This window comes from Natator depressus, chromosome 17, assembly GCF_965152275.1.
Source record: "Natator depressus isolate rNatDep1 chromosome 17, rNatDep2.hap1, whole genome shotgun sequence".
NCBI lineage: Eukaryota > Metazoa > Chordata > Testudines > Cheloniidae > Natator > Natator depressus.
In genome coordinates, this window is record NC_134250.1 from 16,277,153 (window position 1) to 16,301,392 (window position 24,240).

Sequence of the window (24,240 nt, forward strand, 5' to 3'; positions counted from 1 at the left end):
GGAAGTTTAGACTTGAAATTAGACAAAGGTTTCTAACCATCAGAGGAGTGAAGTTCTGGAACAGCCTTCCAAGGGGAGCAGTGGGGGCAAAAGACATATCTGGCTTCAAGACAAAGCTTGATAAGTTTATGGAAGGGATGGTATGATGGGATATCCTAATTTTGGCATTTAAATTGATCTTTGACTATTAGCAGTAAAGATGCCCAATGGCCTATGATGGGATGTTAGATGGGGTGGGATCTGAGTTACTACAGAGAATTCTTTCCTGGGTGTTTGGCTGCTGAGTCTTGCCCACATGCTCAGGGTTTAGCTGATCATCATATTTGGGGTCGGGAAGGAATTTTCCTCCAGGGCAGATTGGCAGAGGCTCTGGGGGGTTTTTGCCTTCCTCTGCAGCGTGGGGCATGGGTCACTTGCTGGAGGATTCTCTTCACTTTGAGGTCTTTAAACCATGATTTGAGGACTTCAATAGCTCAGACATAGGTTAGGGATTTGTTATAGGAGCGGGTGGGTGAGATTCTATGGCCTGCGTTGTGCAAGAGCTCAGACTAGATGATCATAATGGTCCCTTCTGAGCTTAAAGTCTATGGGTCAATTCATCAAAGCACTTAAGCGCGTGGCTAACCTTCCATCAATGCGCGCCCTCACATACTTCAAGTTAAGCACCTGCTTAAGTGCTTTGCTGTGCTACTTGCAAACCAATCTTTCAATTGTGGAGAAATAAGAATCTGCTGGTTTATAACTGTTTGTAGCTAAGGAGGAAGATTGTACTTCTAAAAAACAGGGCATATCTGTTAAGGTAAACTGGAAGATAACTGCACAGCGTGGGGGGAAAGAACTGACCTGGGGGAATATATGGAAATTCCTATCCACAAAAAACACTGCTTTATAATGAAGCAAAAATGTGCAAGTTTATTCACCCACAAAAACCATGTGTTACATGTTTATTATAAAAAGCACAATAGAAGATCTGCTACACACACAAAAAAAACAAACAATCAAAAGGAATATTACAGGTCTGATTAATCTAAAAAAGCTAAGACATTAGTAGCTCAAACAGATAATAGAGACACCTGACACTCAATCCCTCAACAACTTGACCCACTCTGCCTTGAAGTAGCAAGGTTTCAAAATGAAAGCGAGATGATCCATCTATACGACCAGCAGAGGCTGAATCAGGACTGAATTGAGCCAGCAGACAGCAGCTCAGCGAGTCATCACTTTTCCCTGGTGACCATCTCTTGTACTCCAGACTATAAACCTTCATTTTGAAAGAGGCTGAGACTTTATCCCTCTGGTTTCAGGAAGGAAAAAAAAAAAAAAAAAAAAAAAAAAAACACCCTTCAAAACATCAAGTGACCATATACCAATGCAGTTTTGTCTGCTTGAGTCTGCAAACAGCTTGAAATAATAGCCATCTACATGACCGGTTTTCACAGTGTTGTAACCGGGTCAGGACAGAACAGCATGATAGCCAGCTCGTGAGACTCTATTGCAAGTAATCAGGGTCTAAGCGCCAGATTTTCCAAAGAGCTCACGGTCTGATTTTCAAGTGCTCAGCAGCCACAACTGGGGCCAGGTTTTCATAAATACTTCAGCTGCCATTTAAGCACCTATATTAGGGGCAGATTTCAAAAATACGCAGCACCCATCAAGGCCCTTATGGCCAGGTTTAAAAAAAAAAAAAAAAGTTGAAAATCCAACCATTTATTTTGGTGCCTAGAAATGGAAGCTGAGCTTTCTTATTGGCTGGGATTTGTTTGAAAATTGGGCCCCTATTTATGTATGTAATCAGGGAGGGTTTAAAAAGATGGTTATCAGGAGCTACTATAAATGTTTGCAGGCCAATTGGGTTGCATGTGACACAGAAGATTATAACCCTTTGCCCAGAGTTATTACAATGGCACAAAACATAGCAGGTACTGTGTTTGCCCAATTCTACACCGTTTTCATGCTACACCACCAGTAGAAAACGTAAAATTAAAATAATGACTGCTCACAGGAAGAAACAAACATTTTTACTTTTTTTAAAAACCATTCTGAATTATGGTGCAACTGTTTTTAAGAGTTTGCTTCAAAACCAATACCCTATTTAAATGACAGCAGTGGATCTTTATGGCAGCCTCGCAGCAGTGAGGAGTAACACCACGCTGGAGACCTAGCCTGGAGTCCTAATCACCCCTGCCTTCCCCAGGGAGTAGAATCTGGGAGAGAAGGGAGCACTTCCCATCAATCCGCAGTGAGAAGCGGCATGGCTCCCAGGATATTGCACTGGACTGGGAGTCAGGAGATCTAGGGTCTAGTCCTGGCTCTGCCACTGATCAGCTGGGTGACCTTGGGCATGTCACATCTCCTCTCTGAGCCTCTCATTCCCTGTTTGTCTGTGTTGCCTCTTGAGGCAGGGACTGTCTTATTATGTGCCTGCAGAGAGCTGGCACAACCAGGCCCTGCTAGGCTCTACCTTTATTAATAATACTAACTACTGCCGCTAGCAGATGTAGCCATGCTGACTAGCTTCTATGGGAGTCCCTTCATGACAGATAAAAATCATATCATTTACAATCTCAAATTTGAATTTACAATATCTGTCTCAAGGACTAAAGCATTAAATGAAATGAAACAGGCCAATCACTTCTGTGCGTTCAATCAGTACATATTGATGTCATCATCACCCCCCTTCATAACACACACAGGGATACTGTAATGTTTAAAGTTGGGTCACCAGGTGTTGGACTATAGGATGCTGTAGGGAGAAGTAGAGCCATTCTTCTGACTCACCCTGGTGACCAGAACAGGAGGCTCTCTGTAGCTCCAGTTCAGACGTGTAAAAGGTAAGTATTTCTGAGAGGGAAACAAGAGACTTATTATTTGCATTGTGACAGTGCCTATAGGCTCTAATGGGACCCCACTGAGCTAGATGTTGTAATATATATTACATACACACACACACACATATACACACACAGTCAGTGACGCTTCCTGCCCCCAGAAACTTTACAATCTAAATAAACAGGGTGCAAAGAGAAAGTGATGTGAAGTGTCTTGCCCAAGGTCACACACAGCAGGTCAGTGGCAGAGCCAGGAACAGAAACCAGGTCTTCCAGTCCTGCCACTATCCATGAGACCGCATGGCCAAGATAAACAGCAGAATAGCAATCTCGTCAGAGAAAAGCCCTTTTATATCTGTATGTACAATACTGGTGCCACATCTGAGCCAGTGGGACGATTGCTCCTACTTTGTATTGCCCGCGCAACCCTTGCCTCCCCCACGATCTGGATCATAACAAGGTTTAATAGAGACAAGGGTTTTGTACCAAACATAAATCCTGCTGGTGTTCCACCTGCCGGGGTGGGGTGGAATACTCCTTCAGCTCACCAGCTGGAGCCCTGAAGCACTCTCAGGGTCAAGGAGGACTCTCTTACAATGAAGCTTTCTGCCTTAGCTGAGCCTCAGCGACAGACACACAGTGCGCTGACTCTCATGAGTCAACTTTCATTTAGAGATCTCTCCACTCCTTATGCAAGTGCCTGGCCTCCTTTCCTACTGCAGCTCTCGCCAAAGGAGGTGATGTGATTCATTCCCCTGCGATACGTGCTGCTCAAGAGGTTCTTTGGGGCTTCTCTCATGTCACAGCTCCATCACCTCATCAAAATCCAAAGGCAGACGCTCTGCAGCAGGAGAGTTCTGGTTTTATTTTTGGCAGACCCAGGGAATTCACACGACCCTTTCATTTCAAAGGAAAAATCCCCAGAGTTTTGCCTCCTTTTGGCATCTTGGAGGTTTCAGATCATAAACCCCAGACTTTGAAGTTCAATAGTGGTGAAGCTCCCTCTTCTGACACCTACACTTCTAACCCACCCTATATGCACCCCAGGAAGGGGGAAAATGAATCTACAAACCGTAAGATTTAATCATAGGAATGAGGATATATTTCTGCTGTCATTCCTAGAGGGGTGGAAACAATACGGCATTTCCCATTTCCTAGTAACAGAAACTGCCAGCAATATCAAAGTCCAGTATTACAGCCCCATCCACCATGAGAGCAATAAAAATAAAAATAAATAGTTTGACAGTAGGGAGTGATGAAAGGACTCAAATCGCTCTTCTCAGAACCCAAGGGTCCAGAAGACTAAAATTAGTAGCGTGTGCTAAGTGACTAATCCCATCTCCCTGTGGTTTGCTGCCTTTCCCTGTACCATTCTGACCACTAATCAGGAATGTTTATCACTAGCTAGCTCAAGAGATGATTACCTACCTACCATGAAAAGGAAAAAAAAAAAGTTACCCTCAGAAGTCACAGGACTCTTTCAGGGGTACCAACAGTGGTAGGTATTTCAGTTTTGTGTAGGCACAACTGGACAGACCAGCAACAGAAACACAGACAGATCAAACAGCTCATTGTATGGCATCAGGGATAAGCTTTTGTTAGCCATGTGCTCCCGAAAGAGGAATTTTCAAACAAAGATTTTTTTGAGAAATATAGTGACAAATTCTGCATGCGCGTTATCCCCGAATACCCCCCTGGCTTCAGCTAAACGACACGGATTTACATTGGTGTAAATGAAAGCAGAATTTGATGCATTGTGCTGTGGGTTACAGAGAAATGTGCTTCTGTATTAGTGATGCAGCAAATCCTATCCCTCACATACAGTTTGTAATATAATGTATTTAACAGGAGTACAAAGACCCTGCTACTGAGCTTGGAAATAACAGCTTCTCCCCTAAGTAATAAACTCACAGGTGCCATATTTTACCAGGGCCAACAGCCGCCCTTATTTTTCCACCTACTGTTACACAAAATTTGGTTGTAAATAAGACCAGGGTTGATCCTGCGCCTTCAACTCCCACTGAAGTCAGGGTTGAGGTGCTGTCCAGCACCTTACGGGATTGGGACCTAATGCTCCTGGTTCAGGGGTTCTCAAATTAGAGATAAGCACCCCTCCGCCCTTCTCATATTTCTGAATAGGAAGGAGTTCCTAGATAGTTCCTGCCTACATGGGAGGTCATAGACGAGATTGACAACTCTTGCTCTAGTTTATTTCCCCTTTGGGATGAAGTCCCACATTAAAATGTATCTAGCGTTGGTATCAGTCAAAGGAATTTTGTCTCCTCTTTTGCAGGGCTTGAAAAATAAAAGCCTCTGCTCTCTGCTGCATTACAGCCAGACACTGGCTAATGGCTCAGAGGTGGGGTGCAGTTTTGAAACTCAAGTTCTTTGCCAGCCCACATCCCCCATATTGATGAACAAAATGAAAATGCCCCAGGGGTGACCTCTCTGCTAATTTATGTAACTTCGTGTTCACAGAGCAAGGGCAAGCGGGTCAGGGGGGGATCAGGAGTGTTTTAGCTCTAAAATGGAGCTGTATTTCTTAATTTACCAAGGCAAGCGGGAGGAGGGAAGAGGAAGGTGAGTGACTCCTCTGGCAACAGAGACCAAAAAGGGAAATTAACACTCTCAGTGGCATGGGGAAAGGGGGCTATTTTTATTTTTTAAATGTTGATTTACTACATTCGTGGAGCAGAGTTCAAGCCAAGACTCCTCAAAAAGAAACCAGGGGGGGTGGGAAAAAAAGTTTCCAGAGTCTGGTTTCTTGGTATGTAAGCTAACACTCATGTTATTTAAAGCCAGAGTTTTAACAGCATTCAGCTACTGTTTGAGTGATCAGGATAAAAAAAAAAAAAAAATCGCAATCCTAATTCCTGGCCTCCTGGTGCCTATGACAACTGGTATCTGTCTCCTTGGAAACTAATCTCGTGGTATTTGAACAATGTAACAAGGGCCTTTAATCTCCCAAACACTGTAAATCTTTATTCTAGCCTGCTTTTCTAGTACGAGGAGCCAACATAAAAAGCTTCTTGTTTTCTGCACAGTTAGGGAGATCCTAACTGCAATTTTCCATTACACATACTTCTTTAAAATTAAAAAGGGGTCTATGTCTCTTGTGTTCAGAAGCCCTACAGGTAAATAATTACTCATGATTCACATAACTTAAGAATCTGTTCCTCAGGCAGAGAGAACTCACACTGACAATTACAGACAAAAGCTTTTTTTCACCCAGATGAAAGGAAAAGAGATACATCCATCACCCACTCCCTCCCCCACAAAAAAGCCACACAAGGGATGGCTACGTCTCTACTAACAGCCTGCTAAAAACAAGTCTGGTGAGCAGAAATGCTTTTGTGCCTGATCCAAATCATCAAAGCAGGTTGGTTTCCAGGTGTCCCAAGGCCTCAGAGCCTGGCATGTTCCGCCCTCATCCTTTTGCACCCTGAAATGACATCAGACAGCTGCACTGGACACAGTTTAAAATAGGTTTCTCGGTAGAACTGGCAGAAAAAAATCACCAGTAACTGGTTTATAAACTGCATCCAAAACTCAATCAAAAGCTATTAGCAGAGAAAAAGGGAAAGGTATTTTGCATGCTGCAGCGTGACTAGCATTACAAATGAAGAAGCTGTATCAGATCTCAATGTTACTGGGAAATCATAATACAGTAGCTAAAGGGACTGGCGGGGGGGGGGGGGGGGGGACACAGTTGCTAGTTAGAGCTTAGAGGTGTTTCAAAGAAGTACTAGCTCCGACACTGCCTGACATTGTACGTTGTTGTCCAGCTGTGGGGTTTTATCAGTTCATAACAAAATAATGCTACAACTTAGCACTTGCCTTGCATAGCACCTTCCAGCCCAGGATCTCTCAGGCCTCTCTCTACAGACACTAATGGGTTGAACCTCCCAACCCCTGTGCCAGGGGGTATGGTAGGACTAGCCTCGTTTTACAGAAGGGGAAACCAACACACAGAGTAATTAAGTGACTTGTCCCATACTAACTTGGTGTCAGAAATGGGAACAGAACCCAGGAATCTTGTGTCTCAGGCCAGGTCTACACTGCAAGGGAAGGTGTGTTTGCAGCACAGACAGGCATACCCCTGCGAGCTTTCGTCTAGCCAGCGTAACAGCAGCAGTACACATGAGGTGACATGGGCTAGCCACCCAAGTTCAAGCCCTCCAGGGACCCCGGGCATGTACGCAAGTTGCTTGTGCTACCATGTCTATTGTTCCCCACGCGAGCTAGATTAAAGCTCTCATGGTGTGGGAGGAAGCATTCCTAAGCTTGCCTCTTTCCTTTCTCTGCGCGTCCCCTGCCCCCCTCAGGCAGTTGGCCCTTGTCAGGCCAACTGCCCCACCCTCTCACTCACCCACACACCTTTAGCAAGAGAAGAGGGTGCACAATGCTCAGTTACGCACCCAGCCTGCTGCAGCTCCTCTCTGCTCTGAGCTGAAACAGCCTGCCAGGGGAGCAGCAAAGGCTGAGACCAGCCCACCCCCCCAGGAGGCATTGTGACCTAGTGGATAGAGCACCAGGCTGGGACTCTGAAAACCTGGGTTCTATGCCCAGTTCCACCACTGGCCTTTTTTGTTCCCTCTCAGTGCCTCAGTTTCCCCCGCTGTAAAATGGAGATGACACTGACCTCATTTATAAAGGGCTTTGAGATCTACTGAGGAAAAGTGCTATATAATTATGTATTATTATTGCTGTTAATATTCCCACAGGTCACAGCACTCCCCAGGAGTGTAAAACCTAGGACAGTCTGGTCCAAAGCACACCATTATACTCTACTATTCTATATTAGGCAATATCAGACAGCTAAAGGCCAGGTATAATGTTTTAAATGGAACAGTTTCTGGTTGAAAAATGCTGTTTCGTTAAAATGCAAATGTTTCGTGGCAATGTGTCAATTTCAACAACAAAAATCTCAAACAAGAATGTTTAGAGGCGGAAGAGCAATTGAAAACGAAACAGAGCATTGGATTTTGTTTTGACTTTCATTTCGTTTCCACTTGACGTGGAAATATGGTTTCAATGCACCGTGCGCTGTGGTTGGTCAGTGTTGTCACATGTTACCTTGTGTGTTCTTTCATTGGACGACAGCGTCTGTAGGAGAGCAACAAAAGTGATAAGAGGTTTGGAAAACAACTTTGGAGGAAAGGTTGAAAGAACTGGGCCTGTTCAGTCTACAGAAGAGAAGGCTGAGGAGGGCCATTACAACAACCTTTTACAAATTTGAAAACTGTTAAAGAGGATGGTGATCAATTGTTCTCCATGACCAGCAAGGGTAGGACAAGAAATAATCGACTTCATTTGCAGCAAGGGAGATTCAGGTTAGATATTAGGAAAAACGTTCTAATGATAAGGATAATTAAGCACTGGAACAGGTTACCCGAGGAGTTTCTGGAATCCCTGTCATTGAAGGTTTAAGAGCACGTTAGAAAAACCCTGTCAGGAATGGTCTAGGTAGAATGAAGCCTCTGTCAGCAAGGGGAGGATGGATTAGAGGACCCTGAGGTCCCGTCCAGCCCTTCATTTCTGTGATTCTATGAAATGTCCATTTTCTGACCTGCTCTAACTGAAGCTAGGCTACATACCCCATTCCCTGGGGGTGTGAGAAACAGGAGGGCAGAAGCAACGGTCTCCTGGATTGAAAATTCTGTTTATCCCGTTCAAATTGATCTGAGGGGCCGGAGGGGAAAGGGGGAGTTCTCTGCCCCTAAAGGAATTCAGCTCCTCTCTGGAGACTCCAGAGTCATCCCCAGCTCATAAAGATGTTTTCTATGAGCTGGGGACCTATGCCTCTGCAAGATAGCATGGTTTTTTTTGTTCTGCATTGTTTTTTTAAAAAAAAGAAAAGGAGTACTTGTGGCACCTTAGAGACTAACAAATTTATTTGAGCATGAGCTTCCGTGAGCTGTAGCTCACTAAGGTGCCACAAGTACTCCTTTTCTTTTTGCGAATACAGACTAACACGGCTGCTACTCTGAAACCTTTGTTTTTTAAAATTTCCTAGAGAAGATGCCCAGATCCTCCTCTGCAAATTACTCCAGCTGAACACTGCTGGGATGGATGGATAGATTTAGGGACAACAAAGTGCATTGAAAGGAGAATTTCCTTCACCGGTAAAGACAAATATGTACATCTCCCCTTTGGGGGAAAAACCCCCAAACAAATCACTGACTCCATCCCCCAGCCCTTCATCCCTCCCCTCTGCTACTCATGCACCTCTAATTCCATGGAATGGGCACCCCAGTACAACTGTCCCTCCTTTCAGAAAAATCAAGACTGCTTCAAAAGCACAGACTGAAGTGGGGGGCCTTCCTCCCAACCAGCCCCTACCTGCATTACATCTCTAGTTTCACTAGGACAGTGTTTAGTTTAAAAGACTTAAAACTTTACATTTACGAAGAAAAGAAAAGAAAGATGTAATTTGCTTGTATGTTACCGGAGAAGGGCCAGGGGACTGGAAAAGCCCTGAAAATAGTTCTCAACCGTGTACAGAAAAGTAACACAGACCCTCTCTCTTTACGCCCCTCTCCCAGGCTCTGCTCTGTCCATTCATACACCTGGCACCCGTCCCTTTTTCTCTGCAGCTGCTGCCCCCTGAGCATCCTTCCTGCATCCTTCCAACTTGTCATCTCTTTCTTTTCCATGCTGATATCCCTCTCAATGCAGTTCTCCCTCCATGGCACTGCATTGGGTGTGATGTAGTACAGTATTCTATAAGTGTTTCTCTCTTCCCTAGTCTTATTTAATTCTTTAAGGCCTGATCCTGCAATCTTTATTCAGGCAAAGTCAACATATGTTTTGTCTGAGTATGGATAACAGAATCAGGTCCCAAATTAAGGCCAGACTTTTTACCCCCTAATTCTCATTGGTTGTGGACCATTACTCATACTGAAATCAATAGGAAAATAGGGTACAACTATGGGTGGTACAGCCTGGTTCTTAGATAATTATATCCACTCAGGTAGGGCTACCAACAACCCCGTATTACACGGGCTGTCCCTTATTTCAATAGAAAATTACCTGTCCTGTACTTCATCTCCGTACAATGAGATCGAGAGCTGCTGAGCGATGCAAAAAGCAGCAAGAAATATCACAGCGAACGTAGGTGAATACTGGTTAATACATTAAATAAATAAAATAAATAAATAATACTGGAGGTGGGGTGGAACCGGGGTGCTAAGAAAACAGTCCCTTATTTTTGAAATACAACGTTGGCAGCACTGCACTCAGCACCATGATTGCACTGCCATCTAGCCAGCCATCTTAGGGATGTTTCTGAATAGTACTATGAGTGTCGTAGCATAGGCCCCGGTTCAGGAGAGCATCCCTAGTCAGGACAGCACTTACCGCAAACTCTTAAGGGCAGGGGTAATCTTTTTGGTCTGTGTTTGTACAGCACCTAGCATAACATGGTCCTGGTCCATGACAGGAGTTCCTGGGCACTACTGCAATATAAATAAATAAATCATCATCAAGTGCTTTCCAGGTAAATTAGAGCTGCATAACGAGGTCTCTAAACAAAAAAAAAACAAACACACTACTAAATGTTATTATGGTTTAATTTTTTCTTTAATATTTGTCTGGTTTCAGCATAGTAGATGTGATACTGGGACATCAATATGTTACAGTAAGTGCTATTAATGGAACTGAACCGTGTTTCTAGCCCTCGTGAAGCCCTCTATCCAAAGATTTCCAAAGCGATTAAACAAAGCTGAACAGCTCCATGGCTCCCACGCATGGCCGCCAGCCTAACCGTAACACAAAGGACACATTTAAAAGCAACATGCTTGGCTTGGCCCCAGACGCAGACGATAAATGTCGAAAACAACTCGCCCCAAAACCCAAAGCCAAGCCGAGCACCCTAGAACCAGGAGAGGAGGAAGAGCTCAAGTTTCCTTGCAGTCCACTGGGAACCTTGGTGCGGGTTCAGTCTCGCAAGGTGCTGAGCACTCCCATCCAACAGCGCTCTCAAGCATATGCTTAGCTCTGAGCATGTGTGATGGGGTTTACAGACCTCACACTAAGGTACAAGGAGTGGTGCAACTCTGTTGGGCCAGGAAGACCCCATCCCTCAGCAGCATGCTCCCTGTGGAGGACCTGTTTAGAAGAGAGCTCTGGCAGAGGGCACATGGAGTGCAGGAAGGCGGACAGACTGCAGCCACGGAGGCAGAAACACAGAGAATGCGAGTAAGACTCGGCTGGGATTCCTTGATTAAGGGGGGGGCAACTGGACTCTGAGCATGAGCTGGGAAGTGTCCCTGTCCCCCCGTTCCTCCCTGTTCCCCTCACTCACACACGCCCAGCTGAAGCCCTGAACTCCCAAGACAGTCAGCAGTAGGCTGGGGCCACACCCCAAAGGCAAGGCAGGAAGCACCCCAGAGGAGGCTGACCTGGAGGAGCAGTCAAAAGACACTGAGCCACGCCTTGTCTCTCCACCAGGTCCTGCCCAGGGCCCAAGCAGAGAGAGGGAGGGCCTGGGTCCTGCTACCCTTCCCTCATCCCCCTTGCTGCTCGAGAGATCCAAGGGGACTCAGGGCTGGAGGCTGGAACACACAGTGGTATGGCTGCCAGGCCCCCAGACTGCTCAAAAGAGCCACCTCAAGGCTTGGAGAGACTGTTCGGCTGCAGCCTGACCACTAGCCCTGCTGGCCCCTCAAGGGCCATGTGCTACAGCATCTATGAAATCAGTCGGACTATTCAGACGCTTAAAATTAAGCACAAGTTTAAGTCCTCAGCTCCTTGCACTGCGGAGCCCCCAACACAGTCTGTTAATCTAGGAGGCACTCACAGCACCACCTCTTAAGAAAGGGACAGATTTCTCTCTCTCGGCAAGGTAGGTGCTGCCATTTTTGCCCTTCCCAACTCATGGCAGCTGGCCACCAATATCAACTGGCAGAAGGTTGGTGAATTAAATATAGCAATATTTATTTGATCTCTCTGACCCTCTGTGTATTTCTGTTATGTTTCTCTGCTCAGTTTATTTAAAGGGACAGGCTAGAAAGGTAAATGCATAAACAATGCTCCAGCATGGACTACCAGAAACATATATGGCACCAAAGTGAATCGCGAAGCTGTGGCTTTGGCCAAAAAGGCAGGATATGCAAACCGCAAGAGACCGGGGAGAAAGGTGCAGCTGTGTGTTTAACAGGTCACTCAACCCGGGAACTACCACAAGACATTTAGAAAAGTTTACAGGACTTACAAGTCACAAGACACACAGCTGGCTGCAACTGTGCTAATTCTGAGGCTCACAACCAGCCAATTGCTTCTTAACCACAAGCTCGCTGGATCCTGGCCTAAGAAAGGTTTCCAAACCACTTCCAAAATGACGGCGAGATTTCCAAAGACGCAAAAGGAGAGTCAGGTGCCTACCTCCCTGATCCTTCGCATCTTTGAAAGTCTCCCCCAGAAGCAATAAGGTAGCTCAACGTTGTTAACCTCTTTACAATGTGCCGTGAGGGGGTCAACTGTTCTTAAGGCTCAGAATGCCACGTGTCCAATAGAAATCAGAGAGGAAGGGCCTTACTCTGAGCTACGCCGCAAGCATGGCAGAGAGCCAGACAGCTCCTGCTACGAAGCAGAGATCTGCTTCTTGATGACCCAAAGGAAAAGCCAAAAGGGGAGCAATGTTTTGAGAACATCAGTGAGCTGGATTAAAAATATACACATCTGTCCTCAGATGCACCCTACGGGGATGACACAGCCTCTTTCGTGCATACTACAAGGCCGGCAAGTCCCAAAGAGAGCAAGGTGCCCTAATCCCCTGGAATTTCAAAGGAAGTTGAGTGCCTTACTCCTTTAGGCTGGTTTGAAAGTCCCAGCCTAAAGCCTTGTCTACACATTTGCAAACATCCTCTTCAGTCGTGAACACTGGTTCAGCTCCAGTGCTGGGATCTCTGGGCAGAAAGCCCACCAGCGTTTTAAACACCTGTCATCCAACCATACTCAGAGCAGACCCAATTGACAGTGTTTAAAACACCAGCAGTCTGTCTACATGAGGGGCTCACAGATTTCTGTGGTGTTTAGACGCTGCTTGTAATTATTAGAACTACGAGCACTGGCTGTTGGGAGTCTGAAAGGACAGGAAACAGGAAGGGGGGGGAGTGGAGGAGGCGGAGAGAGAGCTACCGAGGGTGCAGCAGCAGCTTGGTAAAGAGGTTTCCACTTTATTTTTAAAGTCCTGTTGAAGTTTCTTAGTACCTTGCCTAGTTGCTACAACATTTTGGCGACAAGGATGGATCTTCTGCCTCTGAACCCACCTGCACCCTTTCTGCAAAGCCCAGGTGAGCCTCCAATTGCTTTTACTGCCTGGATCCATATGTCTGAGACTTATCTGCTTGCAATCAGTGCTACAGAGATTTCTGAAGTAAGAAAGCGTGCTCTGCTAATCCACTGCCTTGGAGCAGAAGGGCAGTGTATATTTTATACGCTTGCAGATGATAAATATGAGACTGCACTCACGGCATTAAAGAACTCTTTTGTGCCAAAAGTGAACGTAGTAGCTAATCGCTCCAGATTTCACCAGCATGAGCAGAAAACAGGGGAGACTATAATGCAGCATAATGCTTCCCTGAGGAGTCTGATTGTAACTTGTGACGTTGGGAATATGGCAGATGAGATGATTAGAGACCAGCTCATTGAGAAAACAACCATGCTTCGTGTAAGAGAATGCTTACTTCTAGAACCACAAATTACACTAGAAAAAGCAATAACCATTGCTACTCAGATTGAGTCAGCTACAGCTGAAGCCAAAATAATGAGCCTGGATACAGGAGGCACAGTCCAGGCTGTGACTCCTTTGCAGAAAAGTTCACTATCGCTGCAGACAAACAAGAGGAAAACTAATGGAAAACCACCGAATCAGCAAATTCAAAAATACAGTAAAAGCATGCTTTCGCTGTGGATCCCCACAACACCTTGCAAGCGTCACAGGATGTCCGGCAAAAGTAGCTCAGTGCAATCATTGCAAAAAGATTGGGCATTTTGCTAAAGTATGTCGCAGCAGCCAGTTCAATCAACAGGTGCATGCAGTTACAATACCAGATGTTACTGTGCTGAGCGTGGACAAAATCACTACTGCACATATTCCAGAACAAATAAAGTGCACTGTAAACGCTTCCGCCATACCCTCAAGCAAATCACACTCGATGCAGCTAATGTTGGACACTGGCTCAGCAGTATCTATACTACCTGATTCCATCTATTTGCATTACTTTAAAGATGTGCCTCTTACTGAACCCAAACTTCACTTGGTGTGCTATCTGAAAAACCATATTCCAGTACATGGCTGCCTGCCAGCAATAGTTACTTTTGGTGATTGATGTGTAACTGCAGAGTTCTACATTCTCCACAAAGGCATTCCTATCCTTGGCAGAGATTTATTGGCTGCTTTAAATCTCAGGGTAGTTAATGGACGAATTGATCTTCCTCAGCAAAGCACTCTTGCGGTACACAGACCAGTTTCAGCTGGGACCCAACACCAGGTTGAGGAGAAACTCGGCTGTGCTTATGGGTTTCTGCATAAAGTTAAAATGCGGAATAATGTGATGCCTATACGACAGCAGTTATGGCGCTTACCATTTTCAGTCAGGGAAGCCGTTTCAGAGGAAATTAGAAAACTTGTTCAAAAGCACATTATTGAAGAGATTGACTCCTTGGAATGGGTTTCACCTATAGTAGTGACGCAGAAGAAGGGTGGAGGCATTCGCCTGTGTGTGGACTTAAGGGAGCCAAATAAAGCTATTGTGATCGACAGCCATCCTCTTCCTCACATAGAAGTATTTGCAGAACTCCGTGGAGCAAAGATGTTTTCTACTCTTGATTTGCAGAGCGCATACTACCAGGTTATGTTGCATGAAGACTGCAGAGACCTCACAGCATTTGTTACACACGAGGGACTATTTTGTGTTTTAAACATGTTCCATACGGTCTTGTATCTGCCCCAAGTGCCTTCCAAAAAATGAAGTCATTGATTCTGAAGAATCAGCATGGAGTTCAGTGCTATCTGGATGATATTATCATGTTATCGTTGGAAATACTTCTGAGGAGCATGACAAGAACCTGCAGTGTGTACTAAACTGCATCAGCAAAGCAGGCCTCAAGCTCAATAGGTCCAAATGCAAATTTAGACAAACTGAACTCTCCTTTCTGGGGCATACAATTTCATAGGCTGGACTAAAACCTGATCCAGATCATATCCTGGCTATTTCAAATGCTCCTCCTCCAACAGATTTGCAAACCTTACGTTCCTTCTTGACTCTTACCTCCTGGTATGTAAACTTCATTCCCAATTATGCTTCTGTCACTGAACCGTTATGAGAATGACTACGGAGAAGTTCAACCTCAGTGTGGACAACGGATGCACAAGCTAGTTTCAAAACGGTGAAAGACTTGATTGTACATAGTCCAGTACTTGCATTATTCAGTCCTGCATTGCCCACAATTGTAACTACTGATGCTTCTGATTATGGACTTAGGGCTGTCCTCACACAACTTCATGAGGACAACACAGAGAGGACTGTTGCATTTGCTTCAAGGACACTAAGTAATGCTGAGAGGAAATATTCTACAGTCAAAAAAGAAGCACTTGCTTGTGTCTGGGCTACTGAAAAATGGAGAACTTACCCGTGGGGCTGCATGTTCAAGTTGCACACAGACCTTTGATGACGCTGCTCACCACGAAAGGACTGGGAAGAGAAGGAGATCGTATTGCTCGGTGGTCTGCAAGACTACTCTCTTTCAGTTATGAACTGGAATATAAGCCTGGAAACCAAAATGTTGTAGCCGATTGCCTTTCTCGCCTGCCTTTGCCTTCACCAGATGGTCCACCGGAGGATGAGGGTGTAGTAGTTGCGCTTATTACAAGCGCTCTTACCACAGTTACAAAAGAACAAATTTCAAGCTGCTTGTTCAGCCGTGTCCAATTCAACAAAAACTATGGGAATTTCTGACAAAGAGATGGCCCAGTCACCCTAAAAACCTTGACCCAGTTTTGCTGCCTTATTTTAGAGTTTGGGATGAACTTTCTTTGCTTGACGGCCATGTGCTATGAGGTACACACCAGCTACTTGTGCCAAAAGAATGACAGTCAAAACTCATACACCTGGCACACGATACTCATCAAGGAATTGTCAGAACCAAACAACAACGACTACGGGATCTGTATTGGTGGCCAGGGATGGACTCTCAAACTGAAGCACTCATAAAATCCTGTGTCACTTGCCAAATGCATGATAAGACAGCAGTGACACGTACCCCTCCATTACAGCCTGTTCCTCTTCCTGAATCTGCATGGGAAAAAGTGGCAATTGATACTGCTCCAAGTGACTGCCGTTATGCCATCACTTTAGTAGACCATTTCAGTAAATGGCCTGAGGTAGCGTTTACTTTGCAAATCTCTTCTGCTACAGTAATTAATTTCCTCTCTTCAGTTTTTAGCAGGGAAGGGAACCCCAAAGAACTGGTTTCAGATAATAGTAGTCAATTTACTTCCCTGGAGTTTGAAACTTGTCTAGCACAGAGGAACATTTTACACAGAAGGTCATCCCTATATTGCCCTCAAGCCAATGGGGAAATCGAACCGTTTAACAGAAGTTTGAAAGAGAGTTTGCAAACGGCTAAACTGGAAGGGCGATTGTGGATAACCTTCACTACTGAGTTCTTGCAAGCATACCGGGCTACACGACATGCCACAGTGCAAAGATCACCCGCAGAGTTACTGCATGGGAAACAGATGAATATTAAACTGAACATTGCTGGATTGTTAGAGGTATGACCTGATGCCCCAACCGAGGATGATGTGAGAAAAACAGTTGAATAGAACCAAGCAAAGTCTAAGGCTTTCACAGACAAGGGGGGGGGTGCTAAGGAACCCAAGTTTGAGTGTAGTTCCTTCGTTAGAATACGAAAATCTGGAATGTTACGCAAAGGGACCATACATTCACAGCTCCTCTTAAAATCATCAAGGAGAAGGGACCTTACACCTATCGACTTTCTGATGGGCGGGTATGGAATGTTCTTATCTTGCACTTGCCTATGCACCAAGAGGAGATTATGCCAACACCCAGTCTGCATTGGAGGACTTCACCGTAGTATCAACACAACAACAAGACATTGCACTGGAACCAGGGCTTGAGACACGGCCTGTCAGACTCAGACGACCACCTGTCTGGACAAGAGACTGTTTTCAGTGTAATATTTCTGTGTTTAATATACTGCCAACAGTATAGTGTCTTGTTTCATATTTGTTCCTGTGGTTAGAACAGCAATGTTTACTTTAAACTGGAAGGGTTTCTTAAGAGAGAAGGGAATGTGGTGTTTAGATGATGCTTGTAATTATTAGAACTGGGAGCACTGTCTGATAGGAGTCTGAAAGGACAGGAAACAGGAGGCGGGGGGAAGTGGAGGAGGCGGAGTGAGAGCTACCGAGGGTGCAGCAGCAGCTTGTTAAAGAGATTTCCACTTTAAAAATAAAGTCCTGTTGAAGTTTGTTAGTACCTTGCTTGGTTGCTACAACACTTTCCTAACACAGGCACAGCTGAGACAGCATTAGTAACAGTGGGAAATATTTTGAAACATTGCCCTACTGTAGACCAGACTTTTACAGTCTCCTGATTGATCTCTCAAGTCTCCTGTAACAAGGAGAAAGGATCAAACTAGCCATGATAGGACAAGATCATCAGTTCTTTTCCTCTAGCTCAGAGGCAGTTTATGGACACAGCAGCACCATCTGCTAGTTTATTATTCCTCATGAAAAAATTCAGCCTTTTTTCCACTGACTGTACTGAGGTCTCTATCACCCCACGCCTGTCAGACACAAACACCTATGCATACGGAGTAGCACTGTCTTCATCTGAAATCATTTGTCAGAAATCATAAGTGCAGTTGGGAGAAATTTTCCCCCTTTCTTAGAATCCTAGACTTTATTGCCTGCCCTCACAGGATGGCTGAACAGTTGCACTGCTGAGGCACTCATACCAGACCATATGGACCAGTTAGATCCAACCCGCTTGCTGTTATTATCGGACCCTCCTGACACAGAATCTCAGCTTTCATTTAAACAAAAATTGAGTTTCTAGCCCTTGTAGCTGCAAAGAAAAAACTTCCAAGTGCAAGCTGATGCCATAGCAGTCTGCCTGAGTCTGCAGACACACTGCCTGAAACAACAGCTCTCAGAGGTGTCCCTGCCCTCAATCATCTCATGATGGGGCTGGTGACAGAGCCTAAAGAGGACATTTCAAATATCAGCATTGACTACTTATTCATCCTACCTACTCAAATGATCAGCAGTCCAAGTGGCAGGAGGAAAGTTCAGACATGGAAAAGTGGGAAGCTGCAGGGGGTAATATTGTAAGGGGGGGGGGAGGAGAAACTCAAAGGGAGAGGAACAGAATGGAGGGTGGGGAAAGAAGTAATTCCAAGAAGTAGCCGTGGCAGTAGTTGTCAGTGTATTTTCCCTATGAGTGCGGCTGAATGAGACAATAAGGCATGTAAATAGTAAACAATGATAACTAACTGTTTAGGCAGAGATGTTCAAAGCCAGCTAAGGGGTTTGATGGTGGAAATTGGGTGTCCAAATCCCTTAGACTGCTTTAATCCTTTTTCCTGTAGAAGGCCATACTCCATGCTTGATCTCTGGGCAAATCACTGGGAGACCTGCTGTGGATCCAGGGGAGTGTGTAGGCCTAAGCCCATAATCCACCACTAAAATGGAATTCAGCCCTGTGTCCCGACAACTCTGCTCTCCCCTGTTCCCAAGAGATAAGGTGACCTCTGTGCTGTTGAAGGAAGGATGGCAATCAGGACTGTACAACACACAGTTGTGAAAGGAAGCAGCCTCTTCCTGTAGATACAGGTTTTTGGTTGTTGGTGAGGGTGCAGAGCTGGGCGTCACTGAAACCCCATTGTCCCTCAATGTCTCCCCCTTCAGACTCCTGCACATCACATCAGGCTAGCAACTTGCCCAGAGAAAGCCAAACAGAGCTCCCTCTTGAATCAGCCCACAGCCACCTAGCATCCACACAAATGGAGCAGGCTGCCCTCATGCCTGTCTGTCCCAAGCAGCCAGGGCGTGCCCAAATCCCGACTGGCACATGCTAGGGCTGTCCCGAACTCACTAGGGCTGGACACTCTCATATGCTGCATTTGGAAAGTTCTAGTCTAATGGGAGATCACTGAACGCCACATCCCTGGGTCCCACACAGGGAAACAAATGGAGCCACGCTAGGCTACCTGTAGATGGTGTCCTACACAATAGATGTTCCCAGGGAAACTCAAAAGTGTTCAAACTCATGTCAGCCCCGCCCCCTCCAGGAACATGGATCTGCTGCGCTCCCAAAGAGAGCTTTAGAAAAGTGAGGGAGAAGTTCATGTGGAGCTTCTTGAACCTCACTAGGCCTGGTCCCCCTTCCAGCATTGCACCTTGTAAGGACATCAAGCTGTGCAACTAGAGTGTGAAATGCTACCCAGCCTTAACTCTGACCCAAAGCCCAATTGAGTGATCAGAAAGACTCTCACTGAATCCAAAGGGCTTTGGGATCAGGCCCTGGATGACTCCACAAGGTGCAAGGGAACGGAGTTCCAGGCCCATCATAAAAATCATCCAGAACACTCACTCTCTCACACACACACACACACACACACACACACACACACACAGGAAAATGCTTGAGCTTTAGGAAGTCAAACTCCCCACCCTCATTTGAGTTGCCGTGAATTTTCTGTTGCTGTTTTAAACCTTCCCTCCGCATTTTTCTAAATTTGGGTCGTCAAAGACAAAGGCCGGCACTTAAACCTCAGCAATAAGGGGCAAATGGATGGCAGAGAGGACTGGCAACAGGATCCAGAACCCCAGGTTCACTGGTTCAGACCTAATCTGGGCTGATAATCGCAGAACATCGTTCATGTACTTAAATTAGCTTCTATTGCTGTAAACACAGTCGTGGGGGAAGCTACCCACTGGCCCTGGGCTCTCCATGTGCCATCATTTACACCAGTGCTAGGGCTCTGACTTGGCAGAGTTACACACCGGTGTGAATGATCGCACAGGACAACAGAGATTCAGGCCCCCTGTCTGCGGAATTCTTCCACTACCAAACAGCAGCAGCGGCGGGGGAGTTGTAACCGTGGCAGGTGACAGGTTGACTCTGAGCCTTGGGTTCTGCATACACGTATGTAGAAAAGGAGTACTTGTGGCACCTTAGAGACTAACCAATTTATTTGAGCATAAGCTTTCGTGAGCTGCAGCTCACTTCATCGGATGCATACTGTGGAAAATACAGAAGATGTTTTTATACACACAAACCATGAAAAAATGGGTGTTTATCACTACAAAAGGTTCTCTCTCCCCCCACCCCACTCTCCTGCTGGTAATAGCTTATCTAAAGTGATCACTCTCCTTACAATGTGTATGATAATCAAGGTGGGCCATTTCCATACACGTATGTATGTATGTTGCATTAAATTCCAGATCAGATGTAATTCTCACTCACTGTGAAACACAGTATTTGTTGAAACTAAGTCGGCAGTTGTTTGCCCTTAAGTGTAAACACACTGAATATTAGGAGCTGCACCAATGTCGTATTTGCATAAGAAATGCAGCTTGTGTTACTCCCTCTATGGCTTCTTTTTTCCAATCCAATCAATCCATCTAGGTCACTGTTCCAAGATATGGGGGAGTATGTAAATCATGAAACCTAAAACCAGAGCAGTTCAAGAAGCGAAAAACTGACTAGGTTTCGTTTGGGGAGAAAAACGTTACTTTAAAATTATATAAATGTACTGATACAAACACACCCTAACCTTGGACCCAAAACTAAACCACTTCAAATTCTCACTGACATGCATATCTTATCGAGTCCGATTTGCATATTGTATAAATATTTATTTGCTTTTAATCCTGCAAAGCAAACCTGCCTTGGGGCACATTTCTTTTTAAGCAGCAACTGCACCGTTTTAATCGGGCGTTTTAGGCTCTTGAAAAGTGAAAACAGAAACAGCATCTCAAATTCAGTGCCTCCTTAAGGGGGCAAGGTGAGATCAAGTCAATTGCAGACTAGTACCCACTACCATATATTAAATGGAGCATGCTGAAAATAGGAATGCAGCACAGTCTAGTGGACAGGGCACTGAACTGGGAGGCAGGAGTCCTAGGCTCTGTTTCTGGCTCGGTCACTGTCCTCCTGGGTGACCTTGGGCACATCACTTTGCCTCTGTTTCTCCTCCCACCCTTTGTATGTCACATGTTTAGACTAAGATCTTCAGGGCAGGGACCGGCTCTTACTGTGTGTGTGCGCATGCGTGCACATGCCTGGCAAATGGGGCCTATAACAGTTACCGTAATATAAATGGCTCTCACAATTCACTTGTGAATGCAGATGCGAAAAGGCAAGTGCAAACATTACCGACACACATTGCACGGTCAAGAGAGGCCGTCCTTTCAAAAATTTGGCCTTATTATTTTTGTACACACAAGCAGAATAGAATAGAAAAGAAAAAGAAAGCCTGTTTTTTCCATTTACTGCCCCTTTCCCCCTAAACCAGGGGCAAGTCCATTTTACTTCCTTTTTAACACAATGGAACAAAACCAATATTGGGGTAGAATGCAACCGCTGAGAATATAGCGCCTTTCAATCCATAGAGTCCCAGCTCACCAAAGACTGGTGTTTGCTCAAGTGCTGACCGATTAAGAGCAGACATTCAAGTGTTTGTGGTCGCTGCTGAGATTACACTGTTTGCAATGGACCCGTCTCATTGTTTGTTTTGCCTTCAGTGCCTCACCAGAGAAGCAGAGTTCAGGTGGACTGGGGGCCTGCACTGTGCATTTCCATCCTTTCTAATGTTTGCGTTTCTTCTTGCTTTAGTCTTAATTCTGAATTTGCTGGATGTCTACAGCTTGTTTGTGCAGAACTACCTCATTCTTGTCAGCAGAAGCAGCAGGGTTTAAAAAAAAAAACAAAACCAAACCCCAAGACAGTGAACATTTGACATAAATGACAGACTTGGACAGGATATTTTTGACCAAGTTTAGGCCGAGTTTTGCCAAAGGTAACAATAAAGGCAAATCACAGAATGGGTGGGGGGTACTAAATTTGTATTATGTGTGCATGTGCACACATGCTGCACTGACAGGCAGCATTGTCCGACAGGGCACTGGAGTGGGACTCCAGAGACCTGGGTTTTATTCCTGGCTCTGCACTGACCTGCTGGGTGATACCGGCCAACTCGCTTCACCTCCCAGTGCCTTGTTTCCCCGTTCTTGGTCTCGTCTATTTAGATTGTGAGCTCTTTGACACTCTTATTATGCATCTGTGCAGCACCTAGCACAATGGGGGTCTAGTCTCAGTAAGTCCCTCTGTACACTGTGAGGAATGTTTGTAATACAAATAATAGTCCCAGAGAAAACAAGGCTCTGGCCATTCATGAGCAGCCCTATGGGAAAGTCCTACAGAATCTTAGAGAGATGAAACCGGTAGCGTTCTAGAGAAATGGGATATTGCACCATATAAATTATTCCAAAAACCTATAGAATTTTATAGAAAACAAAGAGATCCTTTCCATAGGGTTTTTAAGATCCCCAATAAAATTCTAGAGCATGGCCGTAACTCTCTGTTAAACCTGCAGAATAGTACAAAGCTCTATAGTCAGGTTATCACTTTCTATCAAGTTCTACAGGACCTAGAAGGGCACAAACATTTGGGCCTTTATGCTGTGGCAATGAAAATTTCATTAAGCACTCAGGCGCTGTGTGAGGAGCATGGAATTAGACAGATTAGGTTAGATACAATGAGCTGAAGGAAAAGACCTTGCCCGAAGGCTCTAAAACAATGAGGAGGACCTGGAAAATATCAGAGAAGGTATTCCTTAACCAAGAATGTCCTCTACCAACAGTCTGATCAGATTTGAACCTTGGGCAAGAATCACAGCTGCCGTGGAGGGGAGAACAGAGATACTGTGGCAAATTATATCTTTCACTAAGAGCAGAGCTGAGGGCTCACCTAAACTAGAACTGAAGGTGTCTCCAATCCATTTCTAGAGGGAATCCAGTCCAAAAGGGATAACCTTAATGTAAACGTGTCTGCCTCTATCTATGTAAATTTGAACACCAGAGCCTTGATCGTCCAAACATCAGAAGCACCTTAATTACCCTTGCTTCCGAGAGATGGATGGAAAGTGACGTTTGCCTGTATCCCTTCCTATTCCGCTGTGATCAAAGCATTCAAATCTGGATCTATGTAGCCTAAGATTGTGAATTAATTTCTTAATCAGCTGCCCTTAAATGGGTTGCAAGCAATTAGGTAATCTGAGTGAGTCACCCATCAGCGATGTTGCCAATCTGCTTTCAAGCCCAAGATACTGCAGCAGGAGCCTCAGGGAGTCATTCCAAAGGAAGCTAGAGAGCTCTTTGCTAAGCTCTTCACACACACACACACACACACACACACCAGAGCCTCAAAGTGGGTAAACACAAAGCTACTTTATAATGTAAAAGTAAATATTTAAAGAGTCATTTATTTCATCTGCTCAGCTGCAACACCTTGTCCTCTTTAGAAACCTCAGGAGCAGGCTGGGCGGCCGACTAGCTGTCCTGCTATTATGTACCTTGGTGAAAACCCACACAGGGCTTGCGTTCACGCATCATCACCTCGTTGTTTGCATCTCTGGCTTTCGTTAGCTCAAGTTTTAACAACCTGACCTGATCCATCAATGGCTATTAGCCAGGGCAGGGATGGTGTCCCTGGCCTCTGTTTTACGGAAGCTGGGAATGGGTGACAGCGGATGACGGCTCACTAGATCGTTACCCGTTCTGTTAATTTCCTATGAAGCACCAGACATTGGCCATTGTTGGAAGACAGGATACTGGGTTAGATGGACGTTTGGTCTAACCCACTATGGCCGTTCTTATGTAAAATAACCTGACCTTAGAAAGATGGGAGGTGGGGAGACGAGGGAGCAGCCCAAAACTCAAATTACGACCAAAGCACCTTTAACCAAGTAGCCTAGTCCATGCAGATGTGAGCTCTGTACTTTTCAGGTCAGTGCTTCGTTAGGAGGGTCCCTGCCCCGGGAAGGATCAGACCAAGGCTCTCCATAGTGGCAGAGGACAGGAATCCAAGCAGAGATCTGGAACTGAATTGAGTCCAAAATACAGTGGTTAGGACGTATTACTAAAAATATATTCTCACAGATATGACAGCAGGACCCTGCTAATTACTAATGCAACAGGTGCTCTAGGGTCTGATGGGACAGACGCAGAAGATCCCCTGCCAGTGAAGGACTATTCCCTGCAACCCAATTTTAAATGACCCAAGTGCCAGGGCCTCCATCACTTTTCTTGGAGGACCATTGCAATCCAAAGAGGTCATTGTGAATAGGTCTTCCCGGATATTCAGACTACATTTTC

The 24,240-nt window shown here is 45.3% G+C and overlaps 1 protein-coding gene across 2 annotated transcripts in view; it reads right to left on the reverse strand.

Moving 5' to 3' along the window:
* The window catches only part of GTF2IRD1 (GTF2I repeat domain containing 1), a 173,118-nt gene that overhangs the window by 127,672 nt on the left and 21,206 nt on the right, over nt 1-24,240 (reverse strand). Inside the window, exon 1 of one of the 2 annotated variants that reach the window (XM_074974919.1) lies at nt 23,822-23,840. The exons of the other annotated variant lie outside the window; for it this stretch is intronic. The gene's annotated coding sequence lies outside the window, so the exon portion shown is untranslated. Of the gene's footprint in view, nt 1-23,821; nt 23,841-24,240 lie in introns of those variants that run through there. 2 annotated transcript variants of the gene reach the window in all.